The 24,609-nt window shown below is 38.4% G+C and overlaps 1 long non-coding RNA gene and 1 pseudogene across 2 annotated transcripts in view; both read right to left on the bottom strand.

Moving 5' to 3' along the window:
- LOC136875016 (uncharacterized) overlaps positions 1–24,609 on the bottom strand; it is a 62,769-nt gene that overhangs the window by 4,828 nt on the left and 33,332 nt on the right. The gene's annotated exons all lie outside the window — the stretch shown is intronic.
- Positions 21,150–23,106, bottom strand: LOC136874250 (piggyBac transposable element-derived protein 3-like; annotated as a pseudogene).

Here is a 24,609-nt window from a genome sequence, read left to right as displayed (position 1 = left end):
AACTGGTTTGATAGAAGGCAATTCGGTTTTAGGAAAGGTTATTCCACTGAAGCTCAACTTGTAGGATTCCAGCAAGATATAGCAGATATCTTGGATTCTGGAGGTCAAATGGACTGTATCGCGATTGACCTGTCTAAAGCATTTGATAGGGTAGATCATGGGAAACTACTGGCAAAAATGAGTGAAATTGGACTAGACAAAAGAGTGACTGAATGGGTTGCTATATTTCTAGAAAATAGATCTCAGAGAGTTAGAGTAGGTGAAGCTTTGCCTGACCCTGTAATAGTTGAGAGGGGAATTCCTCAAGGCAGTATTATCGGACCCTTATGTTTTCTTATATATATAAATGATATGAGTAAAGGAGTGGAATCGGAGGTAAGGCTTTTTGCGGATGATGTTATTCTCTATAGAGTGATAAATAAGTTACAAGATTGTGAGCAACTGCAACGTGACCTCGAAAATGTTGTGAGATGGACAGCAGGCAATGGTATGTTGATAAACGGGCGTAAAAGTCAGGTTGTGAGTTTCACAAATAGGAAAAGTCCTCTCAGTTTTAATTACTGCGTTGATGGGGTGAATGTTCCTTTTGGGGATCATTGTAAGTATCTAGGTGTTAATATAAGGAAAGATCTTCATTGGGGTAATCACATAAATGGGATTGTAAATAAAGGGTACCGATCTCTGCACATGGTTATGAGGATGTTTAGGGGTTGTAGTAAGGATGTAAAGGACAGTGCATATAAGTCTCTGCTAAGACCCCAACTAGAGTATGGTTCCAGTGTATGGGACCCTCACCAGGATTACCTGATTCAAGAACTGGAAAAAATCCAAAGAAAAGCAGCTCGATTTGTTCTGAGTGATTTCCGACAAAAGAGTAGCGTTACAATGTTTGGGTTGGGAAGAATTGAGAGAAAGAAGAAGAGCTGCTCGACAAAGTGGTATGTTCCGAGCTGTCAGCGGAGAGATGGCGTGGAATGACATTAGTAGACGAATAAGTTTGACTGGCGTTTATAAAAGTAGGAAAGATCACAATATGAAGATAAAGTTGGAATTCAAGAGGACAAACTGGGGCAAATATTCATTTATAGGAAGGGGAGTTAGGGATTGGAATAACTTACCAAGGGAGATGTTCAATAAATTTCCAATTTCTTTGAAATCATTTCGGAAAAGGCTAGGAAAGAAACAGATAGGGAATCTGCCACCTGGGCGACTGCCCTAAATGCAGATCAGTATTGACTGATTGATTGATTAGACCTAAACCATCGACATGTTAGATTAACCAACAACGAAATGATAATAATTTACTTACGAACAACTACTGCAACACACGCGCATTAAATGAATAGTTCAACAATCATTCTTTAAAAGGATTAGAGCCCGAAGTACTTCCAATAACACAATCAATGAATGGCATACATTGTATCAAAATGTATTAACTCCAGACCAACGGGATAACATTAAAAACATCATACAGTGATTAGTTAGATTTAAATGTCCCAAACTGCAGGGATTAAATCAAGTAGTACCAAATCAGATAAACCAGTGCCACACTCCCACGCAAACAGACAAGACAGGGGCAACAATCAAGCCCCGTGACCTTCTGCATTCTATACCGCTGACCGTGTGAATGGTTGATCGGACTTTAGGGATGATATCCCATCCCAAGGGCCAGAGAGTGCCCTGAACCCCTGCGCACTCATCCACCCTCCAAAGATGTTGTTGGCCCTTTTTCGAGAGGACCACTTATACTGGGTATCAATTGGTCTACATGTGAACTACACACATATATATATAAAATGCCTAATTCAGTCAGTCATTCAGAGTGATATTGAGAAAACGAGATGGTTTCAACAGCTGAAATTGGAACCAGTTATAGAATGTTATGTCTTCTTTACAACAAAAATACAATGAATCATTCACGACTATGACTTTTGTACTTTTTAAAAAGAAAGGTACGTTTCTATCGGAGAGTTACGAAGACTAATCAACAAAGGCTGAGACTGATTTTTTGCACAGTTGTTTATTACTCCATTTCAATGTTTACATGATCTTTTTCGAAGTAGTACCCTCCTAATTCAATGCACTTTTTATAGCGTCTCTGCCAGTCCTTGAACACATGCAGCAGACCATTCTTTGTCAGGTCCTTGAGAATCGCCTCACTTTTCTTGAGCACTGCTTCAGAGTTCTCAAATCGAATGCCCCTAAGCTTTGCCTCTAGTGATGAGAATAAAAAAATCACAGGGTGCAAGATCAGGGCTATAAGGTTGTTGCAGTACACAGGCAATGTTGAATCGAGCCAGAAACTGCATGACTTGATTTGCGACGTGAGGCCGTGCATTGTCAGGATGAAGTCGCGATCCAGTCCGAGAAAGCTCTGGTCGTTTCTTTGCAATGTGCTTCCTCAGTGTAGCCAATACTGACGTGTAGTAACAGCAGTGTGAGGAGGAACTGCATGCTGGTAAATCATTCCATTACAGTCAAAAAATGTGATCACCATCACTTTCCCTGCAGACGGAAAAACGTTTGCCTTTTTTTTTTTTTTTTTTTTGCGATTTCCACACTTTGCTGGCTTGTTTTCCTTTGGGATCATAATGATGCTTCAGCTTTTCGTAAATTTCAGTGGCTGTATGGTTTAAACGGAAACAGAATTTGATTGCGCTGTACTGCTCTACTGCTCCTCTAGCGTCACCTCCATTGTCTGGTATGCGAAATGCACGTAACGTCTACACAATGGAGCATCACTACCAACCTACCGATACAAGACTGCTGCAGCCTACGGACATTATACAAAACAACCCGCTTTTTACAAATATTTCTGTTACAGGTAGGAAACTATCTCGGAAGCTACAGGAAAAAATCAGCCTCAGTCTTTGTTGATCAGCCCTCGTATTATCCCATTCGCCATGATGCCATAGTACACATCTATATCTATCGGCATGAGGTCGCACTACGTACATCGTGACTTCTGTCGCCTTCCGCAGATATGGAGAATACTCTGTAGCGTAACGGTTAGTGTTATTAGCTGCCGTCCTCTAGGGCACGGGTTCGATTCCCGGTACTTCCAGAAATTTAAGATTGGCAGGAAGGCTTGTATGTTGTTAAAATGGTACATGCAGCTCACCTACATTGGGAGAAAACGAGAACGTTCGAGAGTTAAACTGGTACCACGTACCAGTTACATGCCTATCACTATTACAAATGTAACGCAAAAAATAACAGGTTACCGAGTAACGACAACAGAATAACGTTCGTTAGTTCGTTCGTAATCTGTTTACCCTCCAGGATTGGTTTTTCCCTCCCCCCTCTACCGCCTCGAGGGCAGTGTCCTGGAGATTCAGACTTTTGGGTCTGGATACAACTGGGGAGAATGACCAGCGGCCTCACCTGCTATGCTGAAAAGGGGTCTTGTGGAGGGATGGGAAGATTGGGTGGGACAGGCAAGAAAGAGGGAAGGAAGCGGCCGAGGCCTTAAGTTAGGTACCATCCCGGCATTTGCCTGGAGGAGAAGTGGGAAACCACGGAAAACCACTTCCAGGATGGCTGAGGTGGGAATCGAACCCACCTCTACTCAGTTGACCTCCCGAGGCTGAGTGGACCCCGTTCCAGCCCTCGTACCACTTTTCAAATTTCCTGGCAGAGTCGGGAATCGAACCCGGACCTCCGGGGTTGGCAGCTAATCACGCTAACTACTACACCGCAGAGGCGGACTAGAATAACGTACTAATAATAATAATAATAATAATAATAATAATAATGATAATAATAATGTAATTTGCTTTACGTCCCACTAACTACTTTTTTAAGGTTTTCAGAGACGCCGAAGTGCCGGAATTTAGTCCCGCAGGAGTTCTTTTACGTGCCAGTAAATCTACCGACACGGGGCTGTCGTATTTGAGCACCTTCAAATACCACCGGACTGAGCCAGGATCGAACCTGCCAAGTTGGGGTTAGAAGGCCAGCGCCTTAACCATCTGTGCCACTCAGCCCGTCACTAATAAAAGCAAAACAGTAACTGGGAAGTGGGAACTGTCACTAGTAGTAGCTTACAGACACATTTTGTGACCTTCAGACTTCAGATAGTACGCATGTCGTCCAAGTGAGAGCGCTTTCGAAGGAGATTGCTGAAGTCAAATACACTATAGTGTATGACATACTCTACAGTGTATTTGTTTAAGTTTCTGCTGTCATCGGGTAACTAAAGCCTGTTATGACATGTTCAACTGTTCAGGGGCAATTGTTGACTCAGACATCGCGCAGGGCTACCTACATTGTAATATTATAAGTTTCACCCGTATCATTTTTCTTGTACCATTAATAAATTAATATACTAACTCTCCATATTGATATTATAGAAAACATGACATTACTTCATTTTACTTAATCGATCCTCTTGTAGCGGTTTATGTCGAGGTTTAGCAGACAGATCATCATGTTTTCTTGTCTTCTATCCTTGATCAGGACATCGTCAAACTCACTCCCCTAGATTTCAGAAAAGACGCTATGTTTTTTTCTCCATTCATCCGTTGTCTGCCTCTCGTTAACTTTATAGCAAATAGGAATGCGTGTTTTGCTGCACTGACTTTCAACAGTGTAGTGATGCGTGCGTCAATTGTGTGAGTGACTGAATGGGACTTCGCAACACAGCTGTGAGGGGGCAAGATTGAAGCCGTGACCAGGCTGTGTCCAACAAAAGGTGAGTAACGTTGGACGTTATTTTTAACTGTTACTTTTCACAGTTACTTTATTGCAGCAGTGACATATGTAGCAGTTACACAAAAATAACTGTTTGTCACACGTATGTGCGAGTGAATGAATGGGACTTCGCAACACAGCTGTAAGGAGACAAGCTTGAAGCCATGACCAGGCTGTGGCCAATAAAAGGTGAGTAACGTTAAACGTTATTTTTAACTGTTACTTTTCACAGTTACTTTATTGTAGCAGCGGCAAATGCAGCAGTTACACAAAAATAATCGTTTGTCACGCCTCTAACATGTATAAATATACTGAACATCTCACGAACACTAAATAGAATGCCTCAAAAGTTAATACAACGTTGGTACTCAGAAATTACACAAAGCTACAATAGAGAACCGTCCGGCTCCATGGCTAAATGGTTAGCGTGCTGGCCTTTAGCCACAGGGGTCCCGGGTTCGATTCCCGGCAGAGTCGGGAATTTTAACCACCATTGGTTAATTTCGCCGGCACGGGGACTGGGTTTATGAGTTGTCTTCGTCAACATTCCATCCTCATCACGACGCGCAGGTCGCCTACGGACGTCAAATAAAAAGACCTGCACCTGGCCAGCCGAACCCGTCCTGGGATCTCCCGGCATTAAAAGCCATACGCCATTTCATTTTTCAACAGAGAACCGCCTTTGCTGGCAGCACCTAGTGTTTACAGTGCACTATGTCGTCTGGTATAGGCTCGAGCAATTTTGTTACTTTCATAGATCTGTCTTTGTCTTATCCTTGGCTTTGACAATATGAAAGTGACTGAAGTATGAGCAATGCTAGTAATGCCAATCCTTATGCAGCCAGTCCCTGCTATGAATGGTGTGAAAATGTTGGTCATAGGGTCGTTTGGTGTATGCATTTCAGTGGGCTTGGCAAAATGATATGTAATAGCACCTCTGGCTCGGTGAGGAAAGCAACGGTAAACTACCTCACTCCTCATTTCCTAGTACGCCTCTTCAGTGATGCCTAGGCCATCTATTGCAGCTGATGGCAGAGTTGTTGAGGATCCCACCAGAGGCACTGCTGACGGACTGAACATACATACAATAGAGAACCTAAATATCTGTTTATATATATATAAAGTCTCTATTCATTTTGACATTCACAGTTATATTGAGAAAATGAGAAAGTTCTCACAGCTAAAGTTGGTACCAGTTATAGATTGTTGTTTTTTCTGTTCGCGAAAAGTACAATAAACCTCTTACGACCACGATTTTTGTACTTTTTATAATAAGTATACCTTTCTTTGTGCGAAGTCTTTGTTTCATATTCATCATTATTGTACCGGGCGGTACACCCTTACGCCGCACCTTCAAATCTTGCGCCAATAAATCCTCCTCTACAGGAGAAACTCTGAACTTAAAACTGGACCTACTTAAACCTTTCCTCTGAAGCTGTCACTGTGTGAATTTCGACGTGTTTTTGTTTACCATTTATCAAGAAGTTTGGACATTCTCTCATAGATGCCTCTGCAAAAAACTATGATCATTCACCCTGGTGCGAAGTGAAGGAACTTTATTTGAAGAAATTTTGTATTCGCAAGTTTGTTCTTTACTAAATTTAGTGCATTCATTTTTGGGTTGGCAATATTTATCCTATCTTTCCGCCTGTTTTGATTTTAACCAATCAAGAATTTCTGTAATTAATCTCTACCAATCACAGGTTTCATCTTCGATTTTGGTGTGTAACTTTAAGCGACCCAATAAAATTTAGTGGGTGCGGCTGTTTTATTCATGAAAGGTCTCGAACTTTCCCCGAGGGTATAAAAACTGCTAATATTCATGTCTCCTAGCCACTTCATCAACATCTAACCTAGTGTATGGACGTGTAGCAGGAGGCGGGAAGCGCCTCCTTCATCAGGCAGTAACTCTTCAGTAAGATAATGGCCGTTTAACATCTTTATTTTCTTGCTAGCTCAACAGTTTAACCCGCGGGAAAGGTCCCAAACTTTTACCACGTAACCTAATTTCTGTAATGTAATTTTTGCCGGCTTATGTAAATATCTTTAACTATAAATCGGGGATAGAGAGTGCCTTAACCTCTTGAGCTCCCCTTCATTTCGATTTGAGGCGACTACGTTTTGGTAACTGATTTTCTTCTCTTCCTTAATGTTTAAATTTCTGCCTTAAACGGGTCACCTACATAGTTTGGAAATAGCCCCTGTTTCATCGGCCTAGTGCCTTTTAGGTTTTAAGAAGTTTCATGTAGGTGTGCAAGTACACGCCTCCATTCAACTTGGTGTTGCGGGGTAATTACTTAACCTGTTATTTTCTGCTATGGCCCAGTAGGTTGTATACGAGATACCCCTGTTTCATTTGTTGTAAGTTGTGCCTTGATGGCAATTTATTGTAAAGTCTGACACTGCCTTAAATAGGCTTGAAAAACTGAGAGCGCGTCTGCTCTTTTCTGGTGTTGTAAGAAGTCCTCTGGGAGGCTTGAGGTTAAAAGTTGGGAGCAAGTGCTCCATGTGGTAGGGGTTTTCTGCCCCTTTGAACAAATTGTGCTTTTGTAAAACTTGGGGCGTGTGGCCCGAGAGAATTAAAGTTCTGGAGTCTTGGCTGTTTCTAGTCTTGTTTACAAATTGTTATTCCCAAAGTAAATGTTGTTAAGATTTTGTCGTTGATTGATTGTTAAAATTCAAAAATATAACCTTTAGTTGAAATTTTAAAATTACCTTTGATTTTGTAGTTAGACCCCTTCATCCCGGCACCTTCTTTCACCTCTGCTAATCCACCAAACCACGGTAATAATTATGACAGCAACATCTATCGGCACTAGCTCAAACTACGTAAATCCTAACTTGTATTGCCTTTCACGAAGATACTGAGAAAACGGGAACGTTTGAAAGACTGAAACTGGCACCGGATATCTGTATAAATTAATAAATTCGTAACGACCGTATGACTGTATATTGACTCTTTTATCGAATTTTTCGTTCAATTATCCGTTTCAAGTGTAGTAATGACTCTCTGCATATATTTTGGCTTTGGTGTCGGTTTGTGTGTTTGTCTGAATTCATATAACTTGAAAACTACTGGATATATTTCTACCAAAATTTACATTTAGAATCCACCTGTCTTTGGATAAGTTTCAGGGCCAATATTGTTTCTAAATCCCTGAAGTGACTGCGAGTTTATACGAAACCAATGCCGTTATTTTCCACTTCCACAAAATACACACAATCAAATTTAATAGAAATCTAGCTGCCTTAATGGAAATCAATTTCTAAAACTTTTCTCTCATGTGCTCATTTCGATACGAGGATTAATAAAGCAGTCTAAATTTGAGCTGACTTAGCCTAAAAGCGGTTTGTTTTACGTCGCACCGACACAGATAGGTCTTATGGCGACGATTGGATAGAAAAGGCCTAGGAATAGGAAGGAAGTGGCTGTGGCCTTAATTATGGTACGGCCCCAGCATTTGCCTGGTGTGAAAATGGGAAACTACGGAAAACCATTTTCAGGACTGCCGACAGTGGGATTCGAACCCACTATCTTCCAGATCCAAGCTCACAGCTGCGCGCCCCCTAGTCTAAAAGCGGCTGTGTTTAAAGCATATTTCTTATAACTGCAAAAGTACTGGAAATAATTTAACCAAAACTTCACGTTTAGCATCCCGCTGTCCAAAGGTAGGTTTTAAGGCCCACAGCATTTGAAATTCGCGGAGTGGATTGAGGGTTTAGAGGATACCGAAACTGTGGTTTTACTCTCCTACAAAATATACCAGACCAACCCGAATGGGAATCGACCAACCTAGATGGAAATCCATTTCTAAAACTTTTTTTTCATATGCACATTTTCGATAGGAGGATTAATAAGGCAGATATCATAAACGGATGCTTTTACAGGCTAAGTCCAGTGGACATAGCCCAAAAGGTGTACGTGGAGCAGATTCTTTACATAAATAAAATCGTAATGACCGTGTGTATGTACAGTATATTGACTGTTTTGCCGAAATTTTCTTTCAGTTATCCGTTTCATGTGCAATAATGACCATCAGCATATTGAACCCGAGTGACTTAGGCCCAAAGTCAATCATGATTTGATTTATGAAGGGAAATAGTACATTTATTGAAATACAGAAGTGTAGTTGAAAATATTTCGTCTGTGAAGTGTTGAAATATGAGCGAAGGAACACGACAGACTGGAGCCTGACGGATTAGCTCGACACAACAACATTTAGCTATTTCACAGCAGGGGACCCCATTAGTTGGCGACCAGAAAAAATACAAGTCCTCAAATAAGTCTTGGTCAGAAAGAGAAGGGGGTAGTTTGACACAAAGGAATCTTGCAACATGAGTAGTGCGCTGGGATATTTTTGGCGGACGGAAATTTCCGTGACGTCATGGAAAAGTACAGTGGTTGCGAGGACATTCGCTAGCCTAGGTTATCGCAGGTGGAAACTTAAATCACGTGACCACTTATAGGCCAATCACGAAAATTTAAATGGAGACTCAGGGATACCATCTTAAGAGATGATGGATGAGATATTCTCGTAACTTCAAAAGTAATCAGTAATAAATTATTGTGAGTACACGGAGCAATGTAATGAATTTATTAGGTGTCACGCATGGAAAAATAATCAATAATTATTGGCAAATTAAAGAAATTGAAGGCTGGATTTCTTGGAAACCAGACAGCTTGAATATCATTGGCTGGACGAAAACCACGTTGTAAGGGACGCTTCCAAAGGCGCGAAATGTAAGGAGCTAAATCCACCCGTATCTCCTAAATCTATGATCGTTAGGAGTTCATATTTAATCCAGCAAATATGCTAGCGGAGTGGATTAATTTGATATAAATTTTAACGTCCAATTCGGAGTGCAAGTGCCGATATTAAAAATCCACCCCCTCCCTCATGGGTATGACGTCAATGAATCCGCGAGGGAAAGCTTCATCCATATATACGGGACAAGGGATACTCGCCAACACACTTGAAATGAATCTCTGGAGCTGAACCGTCGTTCGTAGCTGACTTCAAATCCGTCGGGCGTACAGTAACTCAACATTTAATGGCGCGAGCATCCGCCAGTACTTATAAAATGTGATCGCGCTCAAGCAACATGAACTGAAAGTAGTTAACTTAGGACAGTGTTTGCCAGTTATAAATATCATAGTGAAGTCAATTAATTGCATTGTAAGAGTGAGTAATATAAATTGCACCGCAATAAGTACGTAAATAACATACTGTGTGACGAACAGTACTTTGAGGGAATAATAGCCTGTACTTTGGAATATCGAACCGCTATCATGAACACTTCAAGAGGGCCGTATGAAACAGGCGTATCGCGTCGGAGGACATAAATCGCGACGGGCGTAAAATTCGACACACCGTCGTACGTGTCCATGTCCATTGTGCGGTAATTGGACGAAGCTTAAAACAGTGTAAAATATTCAATTTTTGGGTCTAGGGTATTAATTTGTTTATAAAAGTAAAGTTTTCAGTGTTAACATTGTCAATGGTGAAGTATTGTGATAATTAAGGTATTAGTGTAAAAATGGTAATGTGCCAGGAAATCATTTGTGGAACTACGCCATCAAGAATGGAGGAGTAATACGGCGGAGAGGGGCTGAAAGGAGCCTCTCATCTGCCAAGCTGCAATGGATTACCGATAACTAAGATGAGTACTAAAATGTAGATAATATTTGGGAAATGTTAGCGTGATTGGAAAAATGGGAATAATTTGGTTAGACTTGGTTACCTTCTGTAACAAGATGAGTCGCTTAACGACCCCATCCTAAATTTGTAGCACGGACAGTATTAAATAATAACAATGTAAATAATCGGGTCTTTTTATGTATTCAGTTTGTTGTAGATGTAAATTTTGTAGATATAGGGTAGTACGTTAAATCATGCATGCATTCATATTTTCTTTGTAGTCAAGAATATTTTTTTAACATTTGATTTTGTTATCATAGTCAAATAGACCCGATATGTGCTTTTCTGTTTGTCAGTTTGACGAGTTATGTAATGACATTGAAGGAAAGTCCAGCCTTGTCATACCAAAGTGAAGTTGTTAAATTTGTGAGAAGCGATATTAATAATAATAATAATTCATGAGATATTGGAAATTTTAGTGAGCCATGCGTAATAATAAAATTGAAGTGATCAGGTGTTGAGTTTGTCGGGAATCATTTAATGACGGGATGTCGTTTTTAATTCGGAATTAAAGTGTGTGGTAATTTAACTTGATAAATTAATAATATTGAAATGTAGATTGTTGCTAATAATCCGTACATGTTAATGAACGTGTGGTTTAAATTACGGTCCAATAATTTTTTACGTATAAATGTCGTGTCTTAAATTTGCAATTCAGTAGCCGGAACACGTAGGACTAATATTACGAAACCATGATTGTCAAATTTTGGTAAATATAATTTCAAGATGTTACGATTATTTGTGGAGAACGAACTAAGGCGTAGATCAAAATGAGATAGAAAAATGTTAAAGAATCTACAGTCAGATAATAAAAGGTCGTACGATGTCAGAAGTGGAATAAATAAGTCAGTTGATATTTCTGTGAGAAATAAATGACTCAAGGAATATTGAGATAGAAAGGGATATAAATTCCGTACGAGAGACACTTAGGATATTGAAATGAGTGTAAAATGTACGGGCAGTGTCACAGAGAAATACTGAGTTACGTAGCGGGTAGAATTCGAACCCGTGACAGCATGTACGAAATAAATAGACTGCACCGCTATTCGTCGAGATACTACGGATCTAAGGATAATGAGAGTTCAGATTCCACATAAATGATCGTATATTGTAATCATTGTAATGACGAGTGATGACAATCATGATGGCGTGATGATATAATAAATATTGCAGATAAAAGGTTGGACCGCCTTAATTAAATGAGCGTTGATAAAGATGTTAAACGGGAATATAAACGAGAATATGCAACCGATAATAATAGTAACAATGTTAGGACGATGTCAAATCGTCGCGGTCAGATTAATAATAATTGTCATAATAATAACAGTAATGATGTCGTTGGTTGATCAGTGAAATAATTGTAATTGCGACCGATATCCTAATGCATTTTTAGCGGAAGTGACCGGTTCATTAATAATAATAATAACATCTTGAAAAACGTTAATAATAATAATAAAATCTGGAGTCACCTATTCATTAATAATAATAATAACCATCAGAGGGATATACTAATAATAATAACAGTAATAACCATTTGTGTTTGCGTCCCGCATAAGAATGACGATATTAACCAAACGTGACAGTGCCAGGAACTGTTGAATAATAATAATAATAATAATAATAATAATAATAATAATAATAATAATAATTTCAAGGATGATAATAATTTCGTGGATAAATGAATATTCTGACGATAGTGAATTAATTAATTGGTGACAACATCCCTCTACTCGTATGTTTGAATAATAAGAATAATAAATATTATAGTCATTTGTTACCTCGTTATTGTACGGTTTCCGCACGGGACGAGTTACAGTAATACTTGGTGTGTTTGTTTACTTCGATGCGAGGGGAGGTCATCGGCACGGTATTTCCCACCGCTTCTCGTTATCTCATCTGTGGCAGTAGTCTACTGAGGCTACTTTGTAACATTTCAGATCATGTGTAAATAAAATATAAATGCAAATTCAGTGGTATGGCATCAGCTGGACATCGTAAGATAGGAACTGTCCGTGTAATTCATTTTTCGTAATTCACGAGAAACATTACCCAGTCCGAGTACCGGTCTCTGAAAAATGTATATAGCCGGGGTACATCATCTTAGTTAAATCGAGAAGCCGACCGTAACATGGGTTATGCTCGGGCTCCCGATAGAAGGAAGCTATATCCTTGAACAACGGTTCGATTCAAATGGAAACGATCCGTAAGTTATACTCCACTTGTAATTTCTTTCAGAAGCAACCCAGCAACATATTGATACCACTTGCGGTATAGCAAGTGATTTATTTATGTAACATGTGTGGAAATTTAAATATCATTGCCAAATGTGTCAAAGTTTCGTACGTCGAATGGCGTAATAAACTGCTCCTTCTGGCAATTATTTCAAAGGAAACCATTCTCATAATCTTTTTATTGTAGTTAGATGATACCCTTATTAAAGTTAACTGCATCTTCCTAGTCCTTATCATGGAGTCCTTAAATTCAAGTTTACAATCGAGCTTTCCCCATTTTAATTTTAATTGCTCCGTTCATTCCCGTGTTCTATTATGCCTCTATATTTATATATTCATGGACTTAAAATAATGAACCGACACCCCTGAGATAAATGCTAGTCTGGGACTCGGGAGGTGGACGGGTGCAATATATTTTGGCTTTGGTGTCCGTCTGTTTGTTTGTCCGTTTGTATGTCTGATTTAACTTCATATTTAGAATCCCTGAACTGACAGGGGTTTTATACGAAACCGGAACCGTTATTTTGCACTCTGACAAAATATACACAACCAGATTTAATGGAAATCAATTTCTAAAACGGTTTTCTCATTTGTAACATTTCTATACAGGATTAATAAGAGAGTTATCATTAACGGACTGTTTTCTAGTCTAAGTTCGAACGGACTCAGCAAAACAGCGGAGACGTGTGCAGCCTATTTCTTATAACTGCAAAACTACTGGAAATATTTTAACAAAACTTCACATTTAGCTTCCCCCTGTCTAACGGTAGGTTTTATGGGCCATGGCATTTCAAATTCCTGGAGCGGACTGGGGGCTTATAGGAAACCGCAATAGTGATTCTACTCTCCCACAAAATATACAAGACCATCCTGGATGGGAATCGACCATTCTTGATGGAAATCCATTTCTAAAACTGTTTTCTCATGTGCACTTTTTCGATAGGATGATTAATAAGGAAATATATCTTTAACGGAAGGTTTTAGAGGGTAAGTTCAGTGGAAATAGTACAAAAGTTGTACGTGGAGCAGATTACTTATCTATATAAGTAAAATTGTAACGACCGTGTGTCTGAACATTGACTATTTTGGCGAAATGTTCGTTCAATTATCCGTTTCATGTGTACCGTAATAATGACTATCTGCATATATTTTGGCTTTGGTGTCTGTTTTTCTGTCTGCTTGTCTGAGTTCTTATAACTTGAAATCTGCTGGATACATTTCAAACAAACTTCATAGTAAAATCCACCTGTCCTCGGGTTGGCTTTAGGGCTAATATTGTTTCTAAATCCCTGAACTGGGGGTTCACACGAAGCAGAAACCTTGATTTTGTACTCCCACAAAATATACAAAACCAAACGTAATGGAATTCTACCTACTATCATGCCATTTCAAGGTGGATTACAGGGTTTAAGTAAAGAGACACTGTAACGGTTCAAATCCCGTTACAAGATGATTTCTGTATTTTTATTATTGTATGATTTTATCTGTATTTTATTATTATTATTATTATTATTATTATTATTATTATTATTATTATTATTATTATTATTATTATGTCAGTATTATTATTATGTTATCTGTGATATTGTTACTATTATTGTAATTATCCGTTTTATTCAATTCGATTTTGCAATTGCCTGTTGCTTGCAAGATTGTACTTAGATGTATGCATATATACGTATGTGTAGTATAACACTCAATACCTGTACAGTGAGAATTGTTGTATATATCAGAGATTGGGTATGACGTTGGTGCATTGTGCAATATTGTTGGCGATTCTGCCAAGTCATCGCCACTCCATGGCTACGTCATCGTATTTATTTAGCAATGCGCGCACGGACTCAGTCGCCGCAGGGCTATTTCACCACTGTATGTAATATCTGTCGCGTAGGTGGGAGTATGTCATTGTTATTTTTGGAGATTACGTAGCTGTGTCAACCAACGTCTATATAAGGTGGGTCCATATTGTAGCGTCAGTCATTAGTTATACGGATGCATTACAGTGAAGTAGTCTACTAGATCAAGACGCCTTAGTTGGTCAGTCAACCAGTGGGAACGAGAGATGGAGAAGACTCAGTGAGCCATTAATTGTTGGTCATTGAGAGAGTGAGACCAAATGGTTGGTCCGTCACTTAGTTGAAGACACGGACGCAAGGGCTTACCATGGAGTCAGAGAGGGCAACCCTGGACCTGCCAAGAGGTCTTACCATATTGACTTACAAAGAAGTCAGATGATATGGAGAAGAAGCAGTCGCAAGGATGTATCACCACGTTAGGCGTGACACATCTACAGTAAACACCAGAGCAATGGATTACGTCGTAATTACACTCAAAGTGTTGAAGGTACAGTCAAGTGAATCAGTGAGGGAAATATTTCGTATAAATTGTTAAATGTCCGGTCAAGAAGAATTCAAATTCATGCCTAGTTTCTTTCAGTTGCAATGTCATAATTTCATATTCTCATCTGTTTTATCGCAACAAGACTCACTAGTTTTTGATATATTATTTAAAGAATATATATTGTTCTATCAAACGAATTCATAGTTTTATTTCATTTACAGTAAAATATCTTAACCTCAAAATTAATGGGGAAACCGAACGCCAATCTCCTTTTCCCAGAACTTATATGGTATGTTGTCAAAAGTAAGCTTATTACCCCACACCCTAGAGATGGTCAAGAGTCTCATTCTATTATTGCTGTACTGAGTGACAGCTGGCGCCCTTCAAATAACGTATGTGTAAGTAAGCAGGTAACAAGTAAGTGTGAGTACAGGGTTCGACGAGTGTGTATTTTATTTAATGAATGTTAATTTTCAGATTTTCCATTATAAATGCAGATATTCGGATTTTACAAGTTAAATACAGTTTTATATGTTTGTAAATTCAGTCAGACAGTAAGGAAGTTCTCATTTTGGCGCCCAACGTGGGGCTCGAATAAATTCAGAATCTGTTCTGAATGACAGCATATCATAGGTTTATTTGGGAAGAGTATGCACATTTAAGCCAACGGAATTATTACCGGTAAATTTCAGGACTATAATTTTGTGATATATTTGTATTTTGGGGATATGTCAAGGGATTTGAAGAGGGAAATTAATTTGAGATCGTGTACTATCACTAGTGAACCAAAGATGGACAAGGAAGACAATAACAAGTCATGTGACGACGAGGTCATTGCTTCTGCGGACATCCAAGGTGAGATTGAAAATAGGGAGCAGGTGAGCACGATGGAAGGTTCTGAGGAAATTCAGGAAAGTGCAGAAATTGAGAAGCATACTGAAACCCAAAAGGAACTCCCAGGGGGGATGAACCAAGATCAATTTTCCTTACTGATGGCCACAATAATTAGTAGTAGTGAAAATAGTCAAAAACGTATGGAGGAAAGGATTGATACTAGTAGTGAAAATAATAAGAAAGAGATGAAAGAGATGAAGGAATTTTTTAGTAGTAGTAGTAGTGAAAATAATAAAGAGATGAAAGAATTAATTAGTACTAATAATGAAAATTGCAATAAACAGATTAACTCTCTAAGTAATAAAATGGAAAAAATAATTAGTAGTAACGAAAATAGTAAGGAAGAGATGAAAGAATTAATTAGTACTAATAATGAAAATTGTAACAAAACAGATTAACTCTCTAAGTAATAAAATGGAACAAATGATTGATATTAGTAATGAAAATAATAAGAAACAAATGGAAGAACTAATTGGCAGTAATAAAGAAAATTGTAATACGATCATTAGTAATATAGATACTAAGATATTAGAGATAAATAATCAAACATCTAAGTTAGAAAGTAAGTCAAATGAAAAGTGTGTTGACCTTAGGGAAGAAATGGAGTCGAGTCGGAGCGAGCTTCATACTCAAATTGAGCATGTCAAAGGAACTTGTACAGAGAATATCGTAGAGTTAAGTAATAAAATTTCGAGTAATCGGGAAGAAATTCATGACATAGTCGAGAAAAGATTGGACAAGAGTTACAATGCAGTTGGGGAAGATACGAGGGAACAGATTAGTAGAAATGAGCAAGTTGAAAGCAAACTTGTGGAGGTCATTGAACTACGGAACGAACAGGAAACGCTATCACAGCAGGTAAGAGAAAGAGAGGAAGAATTGAAGGAAGAAGTGAGAATAGTGGAAGAGAATTCTGAGAGAGCAGCGGAAGAAGAAGAAGAAGAAGAAGAAGAAGAAGTTGTAAACTGCCAGGAAGTGATACGGCAGGAAGGTAGAGGTGAGACGGCGGGAGAAGTGGTAATAGCGAGTGGTTTGTTCAGTAGGGATCGTGATTTAACCAAGTTTTCTGGAAAACAGTTTAATCCTATAGAGTTTGTAAAAGTAGTTGAGAAAAGATTTGCAAGTAAGTCGAGGAATAATATTAATGAATGGGAATACGTGGTGGAAATCTTGTCGAATGTTTTTGTCGGTGAAAGTAGAATATGGTTTCGAGTATACTGGGATAATAGGTCTAATTTAGGAGAGATTAAAGTGTTCATGGATAGGCTTTGGAAGGAATGTGTGGAAGGGCGCGCGCGTGAGAGAGAACGCATGATGTCTAGGGAAAGTAATATAGTAGAGAGAAGGGGAAAAATGGTAGCCGTGTATCAGAGAAGTAGAAATCCTGATGAGCAGAGGATTAAGAGTTATGTCGATATTGATAGGGATCAGATGAGTAACCAGAGAGAATCAGAAGATGAAAGGCGTATGTATTTGAGTTATGAGAGAGAAGGTCAGAAGAGTAATCAGAGAGAATCGGAAGATGGGAGGCGTATGTATTTGAGTTATGAGAGAGAAGGTCAGAAGAGTAATCTGAGAGAATCGGAAGATGGGAGGCGTACGGATTTGAGTTATCAGAGGGATTATGATAAGCCGAATATGAAGGTTATCAAGGTGTCGTTATCGAGCCAGAGTATTTCAGATTCACAGGGAATCGGGTAAGTTAAGTGAACAGGCTGAAGGTGGAAGTTGAACCGGTATTTAGTATAAGTAGTTATGTAGTGAAAGTAGATTTAAGAGTATAGTGTGATTGTGACCTAAGTAATGTTAAGTGAGATATTTAAGTAATGACGTAGTCGTAGATAATGAAGTAATTAATGGTAGCAGTAAGTTAGACGTAAGAAGTGTTCTGGTAAGTGATGTAAGTACTTGTGATACCGAGAATATGATGTAAGTAGTGAGGTCGTAACTTCGATGATGAAAATTGTGATATGAAGAAGGTAAGTGAAGGTACTATTAGATATTATAACAGACGTTGGGTAAGTCACAGTGAGAAAATAAAATGATAGCGGTACCAATCATAATTGAAGATAATTGTAAGTTTCAGCCACGCCTTGTTGTACCAAATCTTGTGTATTCAGTTGTTTTAGGAGCTGGCTTGGTTGCAAATCATGGAAGTAGAATAGACTTTAATTTAGGTAGTGTGTGTTTGTTCTGGGAGTAAACTAGCAAAGAAGTACGTGTTAATTATGATGGTCTGAGGTAAGTGTGTTGGTGACGTGTGTTCTTTTGAAATATATGAGAGGTAAGTGAAGTTGTTCTTAGTGAGAGGAAATGTGTTGAAGTGTGTCACGTGTCTATAACGACCAGTATCCGCGGGATAGTCGGTATGAGGCAGTGACGTGAGGTAATTTGAGTGAATTACAGGAGGAGTAATTGTGCTCGATGTTAGGTAAGCATCGAGATGTATTTAGTGGTAAGTGAGGAAGAACACGTATTTGAACATAAATTTGTAGTACATGACCATTCATCGTTTGTGGGAGGTAAGTACCCCATTCAACTTAAAAATGCTAGTGAAGTCTAAGAACAAATAAACATTATGCTGGATTACTGAATAATTGAACCATCTTGTAGCCATAGTATTGATTCTTTAATTATTGTTGCCAAGGAGGATGTGATCTATTGAGATACGTAAGTTAATAAGGGCAAAATTGATTCGTTTGAGTGACAGAGTGCTACTCAGAGTTCCATTTCATCATCTGCAGAGGCGGGAAATGTGTTGAAGTTATATTTTTGTATCAGGGGTATTTCACTATTGTGAACCGTATCGGGGAGTGTGCATATTCTTATAAATTCAGGAAGGGGATATTGTCGGTATTTGTAGTATTATATATGTAAAGAAGTATTTCACGTGAGATTTGTTGAAATAAGAGTAAGATGATTATATTTTGTGAGAAACTGGCAAAATAAAACTAACATCTACGATTTGCGTGTGAACCAAGTGTCGTATTGGTGTATTGGAAGAATAAGTCATGTACTGTGTGACAAAAAAAACGGAGAACAGGACATTGGACAGTTAACTGCGATAACAATATGCAAGAAAAGTTCTCATATAAGTGAATTTTCACAAAATATTTTGATATGTTAAAAAAAAGGAGAAGAATGTTGTATATTGATTGAAATTATTTGTGTGTGTTAAATTAAGGGCTATGCTCTTGTGAATTGTATGAGAATGGGACACTGGACAGTTAGCTGCGATGACAATGTGCGAGAAGAATTCTCATATATGTGATGTATTATAAAATGTATGGATGCTGAAAAAGAAAATTATTGTTGTATACTCATTTAAAGTGTTTATCTGTGTCAGTGTTATATATATAATTTTGTTCATAAATCAATCGATTCTTTGTTCTTCGATTTATTTATGAGGGAGGCGAATTGTAACGGTTCAAATCCCGTTACAAGATGATATCTGTATTTTTATTATTGTATGATTTTATCTGTATTTTATTATTATTATTATTATTATTATTATTATGTCAGTATTATTATTATGTTATCTGTGATATTGTTACTATTATTGTAATTATCCGTTTTATTCAATTCGATTTTGCAATTGCCTGTTGCTTGCAAGATTGTACTTAGATGTATGCATATATACGTATGTGTAGTATAACACTCAATACCTGTACAGTGAGAATTGTTGTATATATCAGAGATTGGGTATGACGTTGGTGCATTGTGCAATATTGTTGGCGATTCTGCCAAGTCATCGCCACTCCATGGCTACGTCATCGTATTTATTTAGCAATGCGCGCACGGACTCAGTCGCCGCAGGGCTATTTCACCACTGTATGTAATATCTGTCGCGTAGGTGGGAGTATGTCATTGTTATTTTTGGAGATTACGTAGCTGTGTCAACCAACGTCTATTTAAGGTGGGTCCATATTGTAGCGTCAGTCATTAGTTATACGGATGCATTACAGTGAAGTAGTCTACTAGATCAAGACGCCTTAGTTGGTCAGTCAACCAGTGGGAACGAGAGATGGTGAAGACTCAGTGAGCCATTAATTGTTGGTCATTGAGAGAGTGAGACCAAATGGTTGGTCCGTCACTTAGTTGAAGACACGGACGCAAGGGCTTACCATGGAGTCAGAGAGGGCAACCCTGGACCTGCCAAGAGGTCTTACCATATTGACTTACAAAGAAGTCAGATGATATGGAGAAGAAGCAGTCGCAAGGATGTATCACCACGTTAGGCGTGACACATCTACAGTAAACACCAGAGCAATGGATTACGTCGTAATTACACTCAAAGTGTTGAAGGTACAGTCAAGTGAATCAGTGAGGGAAATATTTCGTATAAATTGTTAAATGTCCGGTCAAGAAGAATTCAAATTCATGCCTAGTTTCTTTCAGTTGCAATGTCATAATTTCATATTCTCATCTGTTTTATCGCAACAAGACTCACTAGTTTTTTATATATTATTTAAGGAATATATATTGTTCTATCAAACGAATTCATAGTTTTATTTCATTTACAGTAAAATATCTTAACCTCAAAATTAATGGGGAAACCGAACGCCAATCTCCTTTTCCCAGAACTTATATGGTATGTTGTCAAAAGTAAGCTTATTACCCCACACCCTAGAGATGGTCAAGAGTCTCATTCTATTATTGCTGTACTGAGTGACAGCTGGCGCCCTTCAAATAACGTATGTGTAAGTAAGCAGGTAACAAGTAAGTGTGAGTACAGGGTTCGACGAGTGTGTATTTTATTTAATGAATGTTAATTTTCAGATTTTCCATTATAAATGCAGATATTCAGATTTTACAAGTTAAATACAGTTTTATATGTTTGTAAATTCAGTCAGACAGTAAGGAAGTTCTCAACACTTTTCGATAGAACAAATAACAAGAGAGGTTTTCGTCAACGATTGGTTTCACGAGTGTTCAGCCACAGCGCTATTCCCTGGTTCTAGCCCTTTCAGTCCCAAATTATTATATTTTGGAGAATTTTTTTCTTGTTTAGAATAGTTGTTTTAGAACACACTGATCATGTTTATTAACAATTTTCAAAATTTCCCAAATAAATTTAAAAAATACAGCATGTTGCTCTAGGTTAACATTGGGAGCCTGTGGTAACATTCAAATGCGACATACATATTTCACAGAGCAATTTACATAGTGTTATTCTGTACACAAAACTACATCTAGCAAACAAAATTAGCCATACCTAACTTTTTCCCACAATATAATTCTACAAAGATGAATAGAACAATAAATTATGCCTCAAAAAATAATGTTTCTTCAATTACTTGTTATGAAATTCGAAGAAGCAGTTCTTAACTCCTGTCGAGCACAAATTAACTCTGCATGTAGAGCAGGTCAGCTGGGTGATTCCACTAGGACAAAATTTACATCGGCCTTTCTTTGTTTCATACTGAGGCCAGTGTCCATATGCATCATACCTTACATTATCGACTGGTCTTGGAGCAAACTTTTTTCGACTGGGTTCTGGAATTGGACTGTCACTTGGTCGGCCACGCTTTCGATTCAGAACTTTCCCTGCCCTTGTCAGTGCTTGAGATATTTCTAACTGAAATTGTACAAGGGAATATATGCATTTTTCTCCTTGTTGTTTTTTATGTTTACGGTACAGTAGCCAACCATTGACTACTGCAACACTAATACACCAAAACACAATTCTCATATACCACTTGACCGATCTAATGTCTATTCTGTATAGCTCAAGCAGCATATCTGCTAGATCCACTCCCTCCATGAACTGATTATATTCTTTCACCACTTGGGGACACTTTATTTCCACAGTTTTCTTTTCCGACTGGCTCCATCGTTGGCATTTAACTTCTGGATCCACACCGATATATGCAGAAATGAAGTTGATTGCCTTCCTGTCGAACCACCGAATGAGGGCAATGTTGTGTTCCTCTTCCACTCTGTAGTCATAGCTGCCTCTTCCTTTCTTCTTTAGGTCATTTTCAGCCATAAGCGGACATTTCCCCATTCTGTCATTCCGGATGGTACCAACACAAAAAATACCCCTTTCTCTCAAGGAAATGGCTAACTGCAGGGAGGAAAACCAATTGTCAAAGTAAATTTTAAAATTTTTATGATCAGGTAGTTCACTTGTGAGAGTTCACAATGTCGCCAGAAAAACCTAGACCCACATCTTTACAAGTACCCTTCCCGGTATAAAATTCAAAATCCTACATTATACCAGACTCTCCTGCACGCATAAAACACTTGTAACCCCATTTATGGGGCTTATTCCTGACATATTGTTTGAGAGAGCTCCTTCCTTTGAAAAGTATGATTTGTTTGTCTACAGAAATGCGCTCTTCTGGTGGTAATTCTCCCATTCTTGAGCGTATGATATCTAACAATGGCCTGACTTTAAAGAGTTTGTCATATTCAGGGTCACCAGGTGGTTTCTGTTCAATATTATTAGCAACATGAAAATATTTCTTCAATGTGTTAAATCTATTTCTACTCATAACATCTGCAATGGGAGAATATCTGCAGTGTGTTGACCAATAGAGTTTTGTACTCGGCATTTTTACGACTCCCATCATGAGAAAGATTCCTGTGAGTTGCTCAATTTCCTTGCTGTCTGTGCCCAGAATTTTCCCATCCTTTTGGTGAGCATACAAATTAGACTGTTCGGCTAATAATACAAATGCCTCCGAAGTAAAGAACATTTTGAAATACTCATAGGGACTGCTGTCAACCTGCGGTGGTGGGAAAACTTCTGATTGAAATGTAACATCAGGGGGTTTAAATTCCACTTTCCTAAAACGATGCTTGGGACGTTCTTTCTCTTCTGGGGCATGTTCACTTATGTTGTTGTCTAAACTTCCTCCAGCAGATTGTTCTTCATAATCTGGACTTGAATCCGTGACCTACAGAACAAATTATTAAATCAAGGTGAGTATGACGTTCATAATACACTATTTATATATAGGCCTATATAGTTACAAATGGGACTAGCATTATAATGTCTATATTAGTACGGCTATTCAAAAGGAATTGCATTTTAAATTCATATTTTATGGGCAACATTCAATACTGAATTATGCTTTATCACTCACCTCTACTTCTTGTATTTCATTATTACTGCATAACAATGTCTCATCATCTAATTCATCACCTGAATCACTATCTTCGAAGTCAGATATTGTCCCGTCAACAAGTTTCTCGAGAATATCCTCTATTTCTGTCTCTTTCAGTGCTCTACCAAAACGCTTCATCTTGCTCATTATTATTTTGAGGTTAGACTATGGTAACACAGTTTACCCCTTGAGTCCCAATGTTGCTTTAGATTAACATCAACATCAAATCTATTTAAAACAAAATAATATTTCTAAAATCAAGTACCGGTATATGTGATACACACAGTATTTTGGAAGGTTTTGACACAAAACAAATACACTCCTAATTCAATACACTCTCACTTATAAAATGCAGAAAGTAAACATGAAGATATAATCCTCCATGACAATGGAGTGCACCACTTTCAACTTTTTTATCTAAGATAAATTATATTCGACTTTCCTGCCATCTCTTGGCTGATTATGGAAGCTTACATCTGTAGTTAATTCACAGCAACATTGGGACTTAGGGGAAAGGAATAAACTTAGTGAATTTATGTACTGAATATCATGTTAACCTAAAGCAACAATGGGACTGAAAGGGCTAGATGAACAGCAATATGTAACAGAGAATTATGGAGAATTACGCAAACCTTCAGACCAGGAACTGTACCATTCAATAAACTCTGATATCATCCTCATTCTGTTTCCACTTTGTTCAGTTTTGTGGTATTCAACGTTAGACTACTGCCACTTGCTTTTTGTAGAAGAACATCAGTTTAACATGCCGTATTAAGGATTTGAATACAGGAATGTAACTTTGCATAAATTCATGAAGGAATAATGAATTCTATTACCAATTCCGTTGAGAAGAGCAGGTACGTATGCTATTAGGTTATAAGAACAATGCAATTATGACCATTATACTTGAACTGCTCAGTGATAAATACTATCTTACAGTGAAGTGAATAGATCATTTTCACTATTCCGGCTTATTAAACCACATTATCTCCATTTATAACAACGAGATAGAAATCCTTCAGCTGAATTTGGAATGTGGCATCTATTACATTTTGATCGAGGATGCTATGTTGTAGGAGGAGTTTTCCTTACCGGGCGAGTTGGCCGTGCGGTCAGGGGCACGCGGCTGTGAGCTTGCATCCGAGGGATAGTGGGTTCGAATCTCACTGTCGGCAGCCCTGAAGATGGTTTTCCGTGGTTTCCCATTTTCACACCAGGCAAATTCTGGGCTGTACCTTAATTAAGGCCATGTCCGATTCCTTTCAACTCCTAGGCCTTTCCTATCCCATCGTCGCCATAAGACCTATCTGTGTCGGTGCGACGTAAAGCAACTAGCAAGAAAAAAAGTTTCCATGTTACATAATGGTGGTTGTGAGTTGTGACTATTGTTTTGAAGAGGAAAATCAACTAGGCAACCATCTTCTAGTAACACTAAAGGGAAGAAATCGAAGGGGTCCGACAGTTCGAAGAATGAAGGTATTGGCCAAAGGAAGACAAGGGCCACCAAGTGCGTAAACATGAAAAGGTCCCTATGCTCCATACGTAATATTTCGTCGGAGTAGGCACAAGTAAGTCGAAGTAATGCCAGCACTCAGCTTTGGTCCCGTGGTCGCCACACTCTCCCACTTAAGAACACATGGG

Source organism: Anabrus simplex, chromosome 5, assembly GCF_040414725.1.
Source record: "Anabrus simplex isolate iqAnaSimp1 chromosome 5, ASM4041472v1, whole genome shotgun sequence".
NCBI lineage: Eukaryota > Metazoa > Arthropoda > Insecta > Orthoptera > Tettigoniidae > Anabrus > Anabrus simplex.
Note: the sequence above shows the minus strand (reverse complement) of the source record. Positions and strands in the feature narration are given on the sequence as shown.